This window comes from Neopsephotus bourkii, unplaced genomic scaffold (assembly GCF_033783945.1).
Source record: "Neopsephotus bourkii isolate Nb327-2 ecotype Australia unplaced genomic scaffold, CSIRO-AGI_Nbou_v1 NB_38, whole genome shotgun sequence".
Classification (NCBI taxonomy): Eukaryota; Metazoa; Chordata; class Aves; order Psittaciformes; family Psittacidae; genus Neopsephotus; species Neopsephotus bourkii.
Window position 1 is genome coordinate 1330837 of NW_026900555.1, and position 12603 is coordinate 1343439.

At 40.2% G+C, this 12603-nt stretch overlaps 1 long non-coding RNA gene across 1 annotated transcript in view; it reads right to left on the minus strand.

Annotated features, from left to right (window-relative positions):
- The window catches only part of LOC133207989 (uncharacterized), a 214844-nt gene extending 204987 nt beyond the window's left edge, over positions 1 to 9857 (minus strand). The window contains exon 1 of the long non-coding RNA XR_009724205.1: positions 9733 to 9857. This is a non-coding gene — a long non-coding RNA (uncharacterized LOC133207989). The remainder of the gene's footprint in view (positions 1 to 9732) is intronic.
- Positions 9858 to 12603: the final 2746 nt, after the last annotated feature.

Below are 12603 nucleotides of genomic sequence, written 5' to 3' on the forward strand. Positions count from 1 at the left end.
GAGATGATTTTACACTAGCTGAAATTGTTGGCATGATTTCCTCTGTCACCGTTAAGAAGATGTATGAGATACATTATGAAAATATTTTGGATTTCAGAAAAAGTGATGTCTCCTTTCCATATTCAATTGATTGAAACACTAGCAGAGGCTCCAGTTTTAGTTTTAAAAGTACTTTAAAAACCCAGTAGTCAGAAGAAAATATGAACGAATACAAATTTTAACAAAGAAGAAAAGTCAGTATGAGACTATTTCACATAATTCAAACTTAAGGATACTTTACCTCTTCACAAATATTCATGTTATGTGTATGCATGTACATACTAATGTAGCCATGGAAAAAAGTCTCTATATACAAACTTTTTCTCTGGTCTAAAAAAAAAGCACCAAAATATTTTAGTACAGGCTGGAATGGTATATTCACATATGCATATGTATTCATATTTATATATGTATTGCTCTTCCAGCACTACACATGTGCAAACAGGAATGTATATGTAATATACGTACACTTGGACCCAAAAATGCAAGTATTTATAAATCAGACATTAATATACTAATACGGATATTCTTTTTTTTTCTTTTTTTTGTGATGGGGAAACACGGTAATGGTCCAAATACAAGCTAACTGTAAATCAGCAGAAGAAAGACCAAACAGCTTTAATCTCTTCTGAAGCCCTGGTTAATACTTGTCAGGGGTTTTTGACACCTGTCTGTAGGGTTAAGAGTTACCACATGCCTCTAAAACACAATCTGCTGCTGCCCTGGTTTTATTTCTGGAGGGTGCTGGTGGGGGTAGACAGTGTTACCTGCAAGAGCTGTGGAATGTGGGGTGCCTGAAAAAGGTTATGAGGACATTAAAACTCTTGAAGACATTGTTACTGGGTTAGCTGGCACTTGCATCCTTGCAGGATGGGCACAGAAACCCCTCTTCCCCTTTGCTTATTTCCTTCTTAGATCTATATTTATCAGATTTATCAGAATCTTTTCGGCTCTGACTTGAAGTTTTCCTTAATACATCCAGAGAATGGCAGAAACCATCCTACCCCAAGAGCTCTACTTGTAACAGGCTGCTATTCAGCCTAAATGAAAGAAAAAAAAAAAAATCAAAACAGAGTTGGGGGAAGAGAAAAAGTCACATGCACAAAAGCACTGCTTTTGCTCCCCTTGTTCAAATGGAGCTGAGAACAGTTAAGACAGAGGGGTTATCACCCCAGTGGTACCACATGAAAACTTCACCCTGATTCCCAGGGGCTGATGGCTAAAAAGCGGAAAAGCTAAAGTGCAGATCAGACAGTGTGCTATATAGCAGCAAGAGTAAGAACTAATGTATAATTCAAATAGTGTGTTAATTAGTAGGACATAGATTACAGTCCCTGGGAAATGACAGAAGGAATAGTTTCTCTTTGAATTTAAAAAGTTGTAAACTTGTGCCTGAGGATTATTTAACAACAGATTTCCTTCTATCAGATAATTAATAATTTATCAGTTTTAAGAATAGAAAATTTTGAAAATATTTCAAGCATGAACCTCTGACTTAACTGGTTTATTCTAAAGATCTCCACATACATACCCTCAAATAAAGATACTTTGGTTTCCACAGCAGGACAAGAACACCATAGGGAAGAAAGGGGAAAAGGTTCACTTCAGAAGAGGACTGTCACTCTCCAGAAGGAGTTAAACCTCAGTTCAACCACATTAGCACCAAAAAAAATGGAAGAAATATTTTTGTATTTCAACTTAACAGAATTTAGCTTGAATTTTTGTGCCCACTGCCTGAGTTTGTCAGCAATTCTGACTGACCCCGAAATATTAAGCATAATGTTAATGGCCTGCTAGATGCCCTCTGGTTTCTGTGGGCACTTCCTGGTATCTTGAGGCCACACTGAGAACAGTTTTCCCAGAAAGGTGACCCTCTGGCAGTGCTCCCTTGCCTTCAGGAGTGAAAACTACTTCCCACTTGCCTCCGCCCTGCCAGCATGTATTCTTTTCCTTAATGCTAAATATACCTGGTAAACATCTATATTGTCATTTTACATTAAGACGACACCATCTTAATGTAGGGGAAGCTCCTAGGGAATGCTGCTTAGGGCCACTTTCACAGCAGTTTCCAAGCATGGCTATGGCCTGGGAACAAAGCTGGCCTCCAACACAGCAGCACAGAGCACCATGAACACAGCCCAACAGCCCACTGCAGCCTTGGGCTCAGGCAAGTAAGAAGCCCTATGCACCAGAAAAATCCTGTTTCTTTGTGAGCTTGTGCCAGGGCACAGCACTGCAAAAGAAGGCAACAGCAGCATCAGTAGCAGAAACTATGATGCAAAAGGCAGAGAAAAGAACTGATTGCTCCCAAAGCATATATTGGGTAAGCTGACACCTGCCAACTCCAAGACAGAGAGACTGATGCCTAGCAGTGGCAGCTCACCCCTTGTCTGCGCTTACTGCGCTCAGTAAATTGGAGAGCATGCTATTGATTAAAGAGTGCAGAGCAGATCTTTGGGGTTTTATCAGAAGTACAATGAGTCTTTGGGAAATGCAGCTTCCAGGATGAGGGATATGGAGCAATGCTCAACAGGGCTTTGCAAACAGTCTCAGATTACAGAACAACTTCACTACCAAGCCATGTAAATGGGTTGACAACTAAATGGCAAGAAGAGCAAGGACTAACTTTGTGCCACAATAACTTTTTGCTCAAAGAAAGCAAGCCAACAAGAAAATAAATTAAAAAAAAAAAAGTTTCATTAACAAGGGATTGGAAAGAAGGAGACAGTTTTAAAAGTCTTGACATTTGCCCAGCTGATTTAATGGGGGAGGAGTTTGTTCCTTTGTGACAACAAATGCCTAAAGAAGAATTCTCCAGCACAAAAATGATGGTTTCCACTCGGGCTTGCCTGTATTTTCCACAGGAATCTCCAACTCTTAAATCATGTCTGCCCCACCTCTTCCCTCCAATGCATCTTAAAAGGATTTCCTTTTAAAAGGATTTCCTTTTAAAAGGATTTTAAAAGGATTGCCTTTTAAAAGGATTGCATCTTAAAATCCTGCCTGCCCATGCCTGGCACCTCATCTGCCCTTTCACTCCTCCTGAAACACCAACTCCACTGATGGGGCATCTTGCTGCATCAATGCTTTTTTCTAGTATTGTAATTCCTTCCCAAGTACAAGGACCAAACATCACAGGGAAAACCCTAAAAATTAATATGAAGGGCTGACATAGAATCATAGAATCACAGAATAGTTTGGGTTGGAAGGGACCTTCAAAGGTCCCTTCCCCTGAAATAAGCAGGGACATCTTCAATTAGATCAGGCTGTCCCAGAGCCACATCCAGCCTGGCCCTGCTATAGTCCTCTTTGACTAACCAAACACTCATATTGGTGCTGTTGCTCTTCAGCTTCCTTTTCCATCTACTCACCATCTACCTCTGCTGTAATCCATCTCACTCAGGCCTGCAAAGAGCCACATATGTCTTGGGATAAAGAAGTAATAAATTAAGGAATGAATAACACTACCCAAAGAAGCAAAATCTTCCAGCAACAGCTATTCATATTTATTTGTTATCATCAAATTAATAAGTGATCCTTGTCTTTTCATGAGATTGCTTTATAACTGTCTGCTCTATGTCTTTTATGAAAAAATTAAGACATCCATTACAATAACACTGCTTGCACTTTATGTTTTCAAGACACTTTAGAAGCATTATATTAATTATGTAGTGTACATTAAATTCTTTGCAACAAAAAGATTATTGTTTTCTGACATCGAGTGTATGTAGCATAGGGATAAAAAGAAGAGGAGGAGCAATGAAGGAGGGTCTTCAAGGAGGGCCACAAAGATGAGAAGAGGGCTGAAGCACCTCTCCTGTGAAGACAGGCTAAGAGAGCTGGGGGTGTTCAGCCTGGAGAAGACAAGGCTTCAGGGAGACCTTAGAGCAGCTTCCACTGCCTAAATGTGCTGACAAGAAAGATGGAGAGGGACTTTTTACAAGGACAAGTAGGGATAGGATGATGAGTTTAAAATGCTTTAAAATGAAAGAAGGCAGATTTAGATTAGATGTAAGGAAGAAATTCCTGACTATGAGAGTTGTGAGGCAATGGAACAAGTTGCCCCAGAAGCTGTGGCTGCCCCACCCCTGGAAATGTTCAAGGCCAGGTTGGATGGGACTTTGAGCAACCTGGTCTAGTGGAAGGTGTCACTGCCCATGCAGGAGACTTGGAACAAGATGATCTTTAAGGTCCCTTCCAATCCGAAACATTATATGCTTCTAAGGCTATCTCAGAATAACCTTTCTTTTTATTATATGTTCTGAGCAAAGTGTCTCTGAAACTAACCTCAAGCATAGTCTTTTTGGCTCACTTCTGTCAAGGGTAGAAATAATTTGCTCAAGATGTCTGCTCTCTGACACTCTCTGACATCTCTGCTCTTTAAGAATTACAGCTCCATGAGGCATCCAGGGTTCACCTCACACATCTTCAGGTCCCCTCACCACCCTCCCAGTCCCCACACCTCCATTTGCTTCCCATGTGCCATCATGGTGTTCACTTGGAAGAGGGGCCACAAAACCTGACTGGAGCTGCCACTTCTGCACGTGGCAGGTACCCAGGTCTTACACAAAGCACTTTGATCTAAGAAACTATTAAACGACATTTTCCTGTACTTATGTATGCAGAATGCTGGGTGCAATTTAGCTTGAAGAATATATCAATACTAATTAGACTTCATATTTAAGAGATGAAACTCTGTCACCAGTCCATGTTTGACCAGCACTGTCCCATTGTCATTGCTGATGTGTTTTTGATAATCGAAAGTGACAACTCCAGCCCAAAAGCCCCAAAAGTGGCTGAAAATCCTAAATGTTTTTGAGTGAAATTTTTCACAGCAATATGGAACATGGTCAACCTGAGAAGACTCAAATATCCTTCCTTTGGTTTGCTTTGAATGGACAGGGATTTATTGATTTTACTCCCTTAAAATTAATGGCTGAGTGAATGCACGTATGACTGGTAATTTTATCATCAGCTACCATCCTGCTTAGCTTTTAATAAAATAATGTTGAATGATCCTACAATCAGGCTTTCTATTGTCTCCAAACATGTAAATACTGACAAAAGCCTAGAGTCAATATGCTGTTTATTACATTTCTACATCTTATGGCACTTTCTGCTTGCAGAGTATTACTTGAAACCAAAAATACTCTTATTTACTATTATCTGTACAGTGGTAGCATTTGGAGGTCATGCAGCCTCATCTCATCAGCAGGTTGGCTGCTATGTGTCTGGCCATATTCAACCCTGGTTGTAGCTTTGCCTCACTGTGAAACCCCTGTACAAAGGTGCTCAGGACTGTTTCCAGGCTATGCCTTGCTGCTTTCTCAGTGCTCATTAGAGCTCAGATTGCCCCTTTCTCATTGATATCCAATGTTTTAATGGAAACATCTGCTGATGCATCCTGTATTACATGCATACCAGGGGAATGACCATAGCTTTGGTTTTGGGAGGTACTGAGAGCAACCAGCACTTTACAGGATTGGCAGTAATAGTAGCAAAACTAAAACCCAGGTCATTTTACTCCCGCTCACCTGCAGCAATTACAGGACACTTCAATTGTGATCTCTTATACATAAATCTTATGTTGCCCATCCTACTCTGGTACCTACTCTGCTTGTGTAAATACATTTTGCTCTAGAAACTGATGAATATCAGCATTTTGTGGATGAAATTTAAGCAATAATGTTGAAAGTAGAGGCATAAATATTTATGACAGCTTTAATTTGTAAAGTTTATTGAGTGAGGTTTTTTATTTATTGTGACTGATGTCACATCATAGGAATTAATTTGATTTCTCCTGAGTTGTTGTGGATGCCTACTACTACTATTGATGAGTTGATTAAAAAAGAACTTGTTTTTCCTCAATATGCAAGATCTTGATGATGAACACCCATTGGCTAAAGCAAAATAATACATCTTTAAAATATATATAAAACTAAAATTCATAAATGTTATGTAAGGTTTGCTGAAATTTGTGTGTATCTAGCTGATTATTAGCATTAGTCAGAGGAAAAATATCATTAGATTGTTTCAGTTACATTCAGAAGCAAATCAGTCTCAGGGTTTTCATCTACTGGAAAGAAAAACACCAGGGCAGCCATGGCTTTCAGAGGCTATTCTAGCTAAAAGGAGATGGAATATACCTCAGAGAAGAACAATGATATTCAATCGTAAAGTGAATCTATTTGATTAATAGTAGACAACCATATGAGACTGCTTTGATAGCTCTTTTAATTTCAGACATAGCCTTGTTTTCCTGACACACATAACACAACACAGCAGTAAGTAACTCTGTCTTGCTCCTCCTTGCACAAAGTTTTGGTCACTGAGGCTGTGGATGTAATTTTAGTTATCACACTGATTAGTTTCTAAAGAATCTGCAGTCTGTAAAGATGGTAACAGGGCATTTCCCTCCTCTGACTTGCATGAAGTAATTTAGTTTTTCTACTTAGGTGTTCATGCTGTGCTTTTGTTTGGAGAAATGTAAATTTCATTAAGTGCCTTCAGGGCCTCCCAGAATAAGATTAAATAAATGAAAAAATGTTTTTAACATAGAAAATAGCACAACTGGGAGGGATAAATGAAGAGGAGACAAATGCGTAAATGACAGTTGACTTCCTATAGAAGCAAATACACTTGGGCTCTAGGTTGGTTACCGTCTTAGCTGTAGATGGCAAGTTTAAATACTATAATTATTTCCCAAGTTAAGAACAGAGATGTATTACAGAAACTCAAATATCCTGAAGTGAGGTTTAAGAGATAAATTCTGGCCTTATAATCCTAACATGGGACATAGCGTGAAAAAAAAAAAAAACAACACAAAAACCAAACAAACGAAAAACAACAAAACAAAAACAAACTAAAAACCCAAAACAAAACAAAAAACACACATGCACACACAAAAAAAACAACACCAAAAAACAGGGAAAAGAAGCAGAATTTTTGTGTTTTAAGATTTTGCAGACCTTTGTCAACATGCAGGCTTTCTCTGCTGCCGTCTTTATATGCCCACCTATATCTTTGTAGCCCATGCAATGGCAAGAAGTACAGGAAAGTAAGACTCTGCTATAAGGCAATGGCAAAATTGGTTTGAAATGCGTGTATCACTAGCACAGTTAATTTTTTGTACATGGATGCTGTATAGCTTGTTCTGGCTTTAGACCCCTGTCCTTCCACCAAGTGGAAAAGTGTTATTTCAAGTATATATCAACATGCAAAATTAGCAGAAGTATTTGTAAATTTAAGAAAAATGTAAAACCAATTATTATTCTGCTATCAGCTAATAACCTACTGCACTTTAATGAATAGGAAGCCAGGAGGCAATATCACAACCTGCATGACAGAAAAAAAATTGATAAGAATTTATTTTGGGGAAAACTGTAATTCCTTTGCTTTAAATCAGGGGATAACTTTAAATTTCGTAAAGCAGTGTCTCTGGTATTTGTACAAAGATTTATGTCAAAGTAATCAAGCAAGCTCATCGGATTCCAGCCCCCACGGGGTTATTGATATAGCCTGCCAAAAGTACACTGCTATGGTTTAGAGCCACTATGTGCATTTAATACTCATACTTTTGTGAAGCTACTTGACATGAAAATAGTTATGTTAGTCCATTTGACATGGCACAGTTGATGGATTGAGACAACCAGTCTTCTTTCAGATAAACTAGCAAACAACTAGAAAGTGGTAAAGCTGGAGACCTTGGTCATTACTGAGCTGGGCTTAATGACAATAAATTACCTTGCAGAAAAGGCTCCACTGTATGCCTCACATTGAATGCTTGTGAATTTTTAGAACTGATTCCCATACTTTTTGGTTTCACAGGAGAGCAAAAATAATAATTACATTTATACATTCAATATTGTATATTTGTATATTTTCTAGGAATTCATTATTGATGCACAATAACAACTAATTTGTCAATGTTAACAAATTTATATAGATTAATAGTTACTTCAGCAGAAATACTAAAAAAATCCTTCCTTTATCTGTGATGTTACTTGCTGAGGTCTTTGCATCCATTACACTAGACTGTGTCTAAAACTTAAGAGGTTGACTAAATAGCAGTCTTTGACATTTTCTTACTTCCAAAAGTCAAATATTTCACAGTTCATGTAAACAGGGACATGAATTTACTTTGTACTGATAGTCAGGTCTACAGGCCAAGAAACCCAGCATCTTGCTACTATGTATTCACACATGTAGGTGCGTAAAAGTTGTTTAGACACAGCTCGTAACTCAGTACCACGCAGCTGTCTGCTCACTGCCCCCTTTCTTCCCATCCAGGCAGGATGGGGAGGAGACTTGAAAGAATATAAACCCCACAAACTGAGATAAAAACAGTCCAATAAGCAAAATAAATTAAAATATAGTGAACTGATGGACAGGGGTAGAACAGTTGACGTCATCTACCTGGACTTGTACAAAGCATTGGGCACTGTCCTGCACAACATCCTTGTCTTTAAATTGGGGAAACATCAATTTCATAGGACCATTCGGTGGATAAAGAACTGGCTGGATGGCTTCATGCAAAGAGTTGTGGTAAGTGGCTCAGTGTCTGGGTGGAGACCAGTAATGAGTGGAGTCTCTCAGGGATCAGTGTTGGGACCAGTCTTGTTTAACATCTTCATCACTGACATGGACAGTGGGATTGAGTGCGCTCTCAGCAAGTTTGCCAATGACACCAAGCTGTGTGGTTCGGTTGATACGCTGGAGGGAAGGAATGCCATCCAGAGGGACCTTGCCACGCTTGTGAGGTGGGCTGATGGCAACCTCATGAAGTTTAACCATGACAAGTGCAAGGTCCTACACCTGGGTCAGAGCAATCCCATGCACAGCTACAGGCTGGGCAGAGAAGAGATTCAGAGCAGCCCTGCAGAGAAGGACTTGGGGGTGTTGGTCGATGAGAAAATGAACATGAGGCAGCTGTAGTGTGCGCTAACAGCCCAGAAAGCCCATCCTGGGCTGCAGCAAGAGGAGCATGACCAGCAGGTTGAGGGAGGTGATCCTGCCCCTCTACTCTGCTCTCATGAGACCTCACTTGGAGTATTGTGTGCAGTTCTGGTGTCCTCAACATAAAAAGGACATGGAACTCTAGGAACAAGTCCAGAGGAGGGCCACGAGTATGATCAGGGGACTGGAGCACCTCCCGTATGAGGACAGGCTGAGAAAGCTGAGGCTCTTTAGCTTGGAGAAAAAAAGACTGCGTGGAGACCTCATAGCAGCCTTCCAGTATCTGTGGGAGGCCTATAAGGATGCTGGTTTAAACCTAGCCACACAGCTCGTTCACTCACTCCCCTCCTTCCTCCCTCTTTCTTTCCTTCCCCCCCCTCCCTGCTCCCAGAGGGATGGGGAGGAGAATCGAAAGAATATAACTCCCACAGGTTGAGATAAGAACAGTCCAGTAACTAAGGTATAACACAAATCACTACTGCTACCACCTATGATAATAACAATAAGAGAAAATAACAAGGGAAGAGAATACGATACCACCCGCCAAAATGAGCCCAACCCCAAAAGAGAGCCCATGCTCTTCCAGGTAACTCCCAGTTACCTCCCCAGGCATGACGTGCTGTGGTACGGAATACCTCTTTGGCTACCTTGGGTCAGGTGTCCTGTCTCTGCTTCCTCCCCACCTCCTCTCCTCCCTGTCAGAGCATGAGACTCACAAAGACCTTGGTCAGAGTAAACATTACTTAGCAACAACTAAAAACATCAGTGTTATCAGCAATATTCCCAGGCTGAAAGTCAAAACACAGCGCTGCACCAGCTACTAAGAAGGAGAAAAATGACTGCTACTGCTAAACCCAGGACAACTCTTCACTGGGCATGTAGTGATAGGACAAGGGGTAACAGGTTAAAACTTAAACAAGCGGAAGTTTAGATTGGATATAAGGAAGATGTTCTTTACTGTGAGGGTGCTGAGGCACTGGAATGGGTTGCCCAAGGAAGTTGTGAACGCTGCATCCATGGCAGTGTTCAAGGCTGAGTTGGACAGAGCCTTGGGTGAGATGGTTTAGTGTGAGGTGTTACTCAGAAAACACAAGTAATGCACAACACAATTGCTTGGCAGCCTGACCTGAGCAGTAATCTGGGCCTTTCGCGTAACTCTCCCTATTTTCTCTACTGGGTATGACATGCTGTGGTATGGAGTACCCCTTTGGCTAGTTCGGGTCAGGTGTCCTGTCTCTTCTTCCTCCTGGCCTCTTGTGCCCTTACTCACTGGCAGAGCATGAGACTGAGAAGTCCTTCATCAGGGTAGGTGCTATTGAGCAACAAATAAAACATTGGCGTGTTATCAGCACTGGTCTCAGACTAAATTTAAAACACAGCACTGCACCAGCTACTGGAAAGAAAAATAACTGTTACAGCTGAAACCAGAACAGTAAATTAAGAGAGAGCAACAAATAAATGTGTCATTAAAAAAAGATAGTGGAATAGTAATTCCATGAAAAATCAGATTCTAAAATCAGATTGGCAGGGGGGTTTGAACTAGATGATCTTAAGGTCCTTTCCAACCCTAACTATTGTAGGATTCTATGATTCTAAGTAGTAATGTTTTTGTTGTGGTGGTAGAGAGTGAAAAACTGGCACCAGTCAAATGCCTTCAATTAGTTATGAAGGACACCTTGGAATAGAGATTTTAAACCAAATAACAAATTCATTTTTTGTAGCTTTTCTGCTAACAATAAGAAACATCTACCAAACTGAACAATTTTATGGATTTCAGTATTGGGAACCTGGCTCAGGAAAACTATCTTCCAGATGGAGCAATGGGAATAAATCAGTCAGTCCTCCTATAAGAGCTGACTGCTTGTACAGGGCTCGCTCTCTCTTGGCACTCATGTGAATCACTGGTACCCCTGGAACTGCACATGCATAAAATTATATTAGAAGTGAATCATTCGCAGCATGCAGCTATTAGCCCACCATCCTGAAACTGATAAACCATCTTTCTCAATCATCCCCTGGGTCTTCTCAACAGTGACGTGTTTAGTTTTGCTCCATTTTATTGTCTAATAACAAATCTTAAGGAAATAAAATCTTTTTTATAACATCTTTCATTGGAAGAGCCTTCAAATAGCTTAGCACACCAGAAAGGACATTGGGGAATGGGATGAAGAGGTCTCATCAGAGACATCAAGACAGATTCTTTCCTCCAAGTGCCGCCCGTGTCTCCCCCCGCAGAGCTGTCCCTCCATAGAGCTTGGGTGATTTTTGAAAATAAGAGTAAGGTTTTCCAAGCTAGCAAAACCTGAAAACTATGAATCTAAGACTTAAATTAATCAGACTGACAAATTACAGGACATTGTATTTATGACAGAACTCACATATGGCTAAGAGCTGCATTACCCTTTCTGTGTTGACCAGCCTTGGATAATAGGCTCAATAGTAGTTGGCATGAGCCTGGACTAGAAAGCATATCCCAGAAATCTGATAGCTAATCTGCCTTTTATGAACAAATCTATCCCTCCAAATGGCTGGATCAGGCATCTTCTCTCACTGTTCTGATTTATACTTCAGCAGAGCTTTGAGCTTTCAGGCCTCAAAGGTGCAACATAGGAAGAACTTGCCTGTTAGGCTTCCTCTGATCAGAAATACAATCAAAAAGCAATAGCAAAAAAGAATTATATTTGGATAAATGTACATAAAATTGGATGAGAAAGTATAACTACCCATATCCTGAGTTTTCTGTTTAAAACCTGAGGAGAGACTATAAAGGAGAATCTAAGGAAGCAGGAATAATGGGAATTGCAGTTTGTAAGCAGTTTAAAGCATGGCTGCACAACATAGTATGTATTATATGTTTGCTTTAGGATAGGAGTGTAGAAAACTGCAAAGCTCCTTTTTCTACAAGGAGATAAGCACTTCCAGGCTCTCTGTCAGTCTCTAACTATCAGAAGCTTATGCTAGAAGCTTCTCTATCAGTCATGCTTTAGCATCCTTGACTGCAGTCAAGGGCCTGATGTCAATGTCAACGTCAATGAAGAACTCTCATCATGTATTACCAAATGCATGATTAGTGCTCCTCAGAATCAGACCAAACTTATTTAAACACTGTCTCAATCAAAAAGCCTGTAACAATTGCACTTGTCATTACCATAATTGAGTTTTGGGGGGAAAAAAACAGAGCTTTTGTCCCTTTTGTGTATCTTTGCTGTCTCTGGACAAAGATAACCTGTGATTATTTGCCTTTGATATTATCAGACTTGAGCCAGTAGCAAATGCACTTCTTTTTTTCCTGGCACTTCATACGTGAACAGATCACAGAAAAAGGGAGGAACAGCTGCTATTTCTTCATTCTTGGTTAGTGATAGAAACTGCATTTCATTATAGGGCTGACTTGAAAAGCTGATCTTCTTAGAGTGTACGTTCCTAGGCTGACGTGTAGATGCACTTAGAAGCTGATACGGTATCAGAATTTTTCTTATCCTAGTGTTGATGTCATAGCATTTTATGTTACCATTCCCCTGAATAATTACCTAAGGTTATCACACAGTTCATAGTTTTCCTCTGATACTGATGAAACAGAGACACTGCTGGAAAGGCAATGCTAACCTT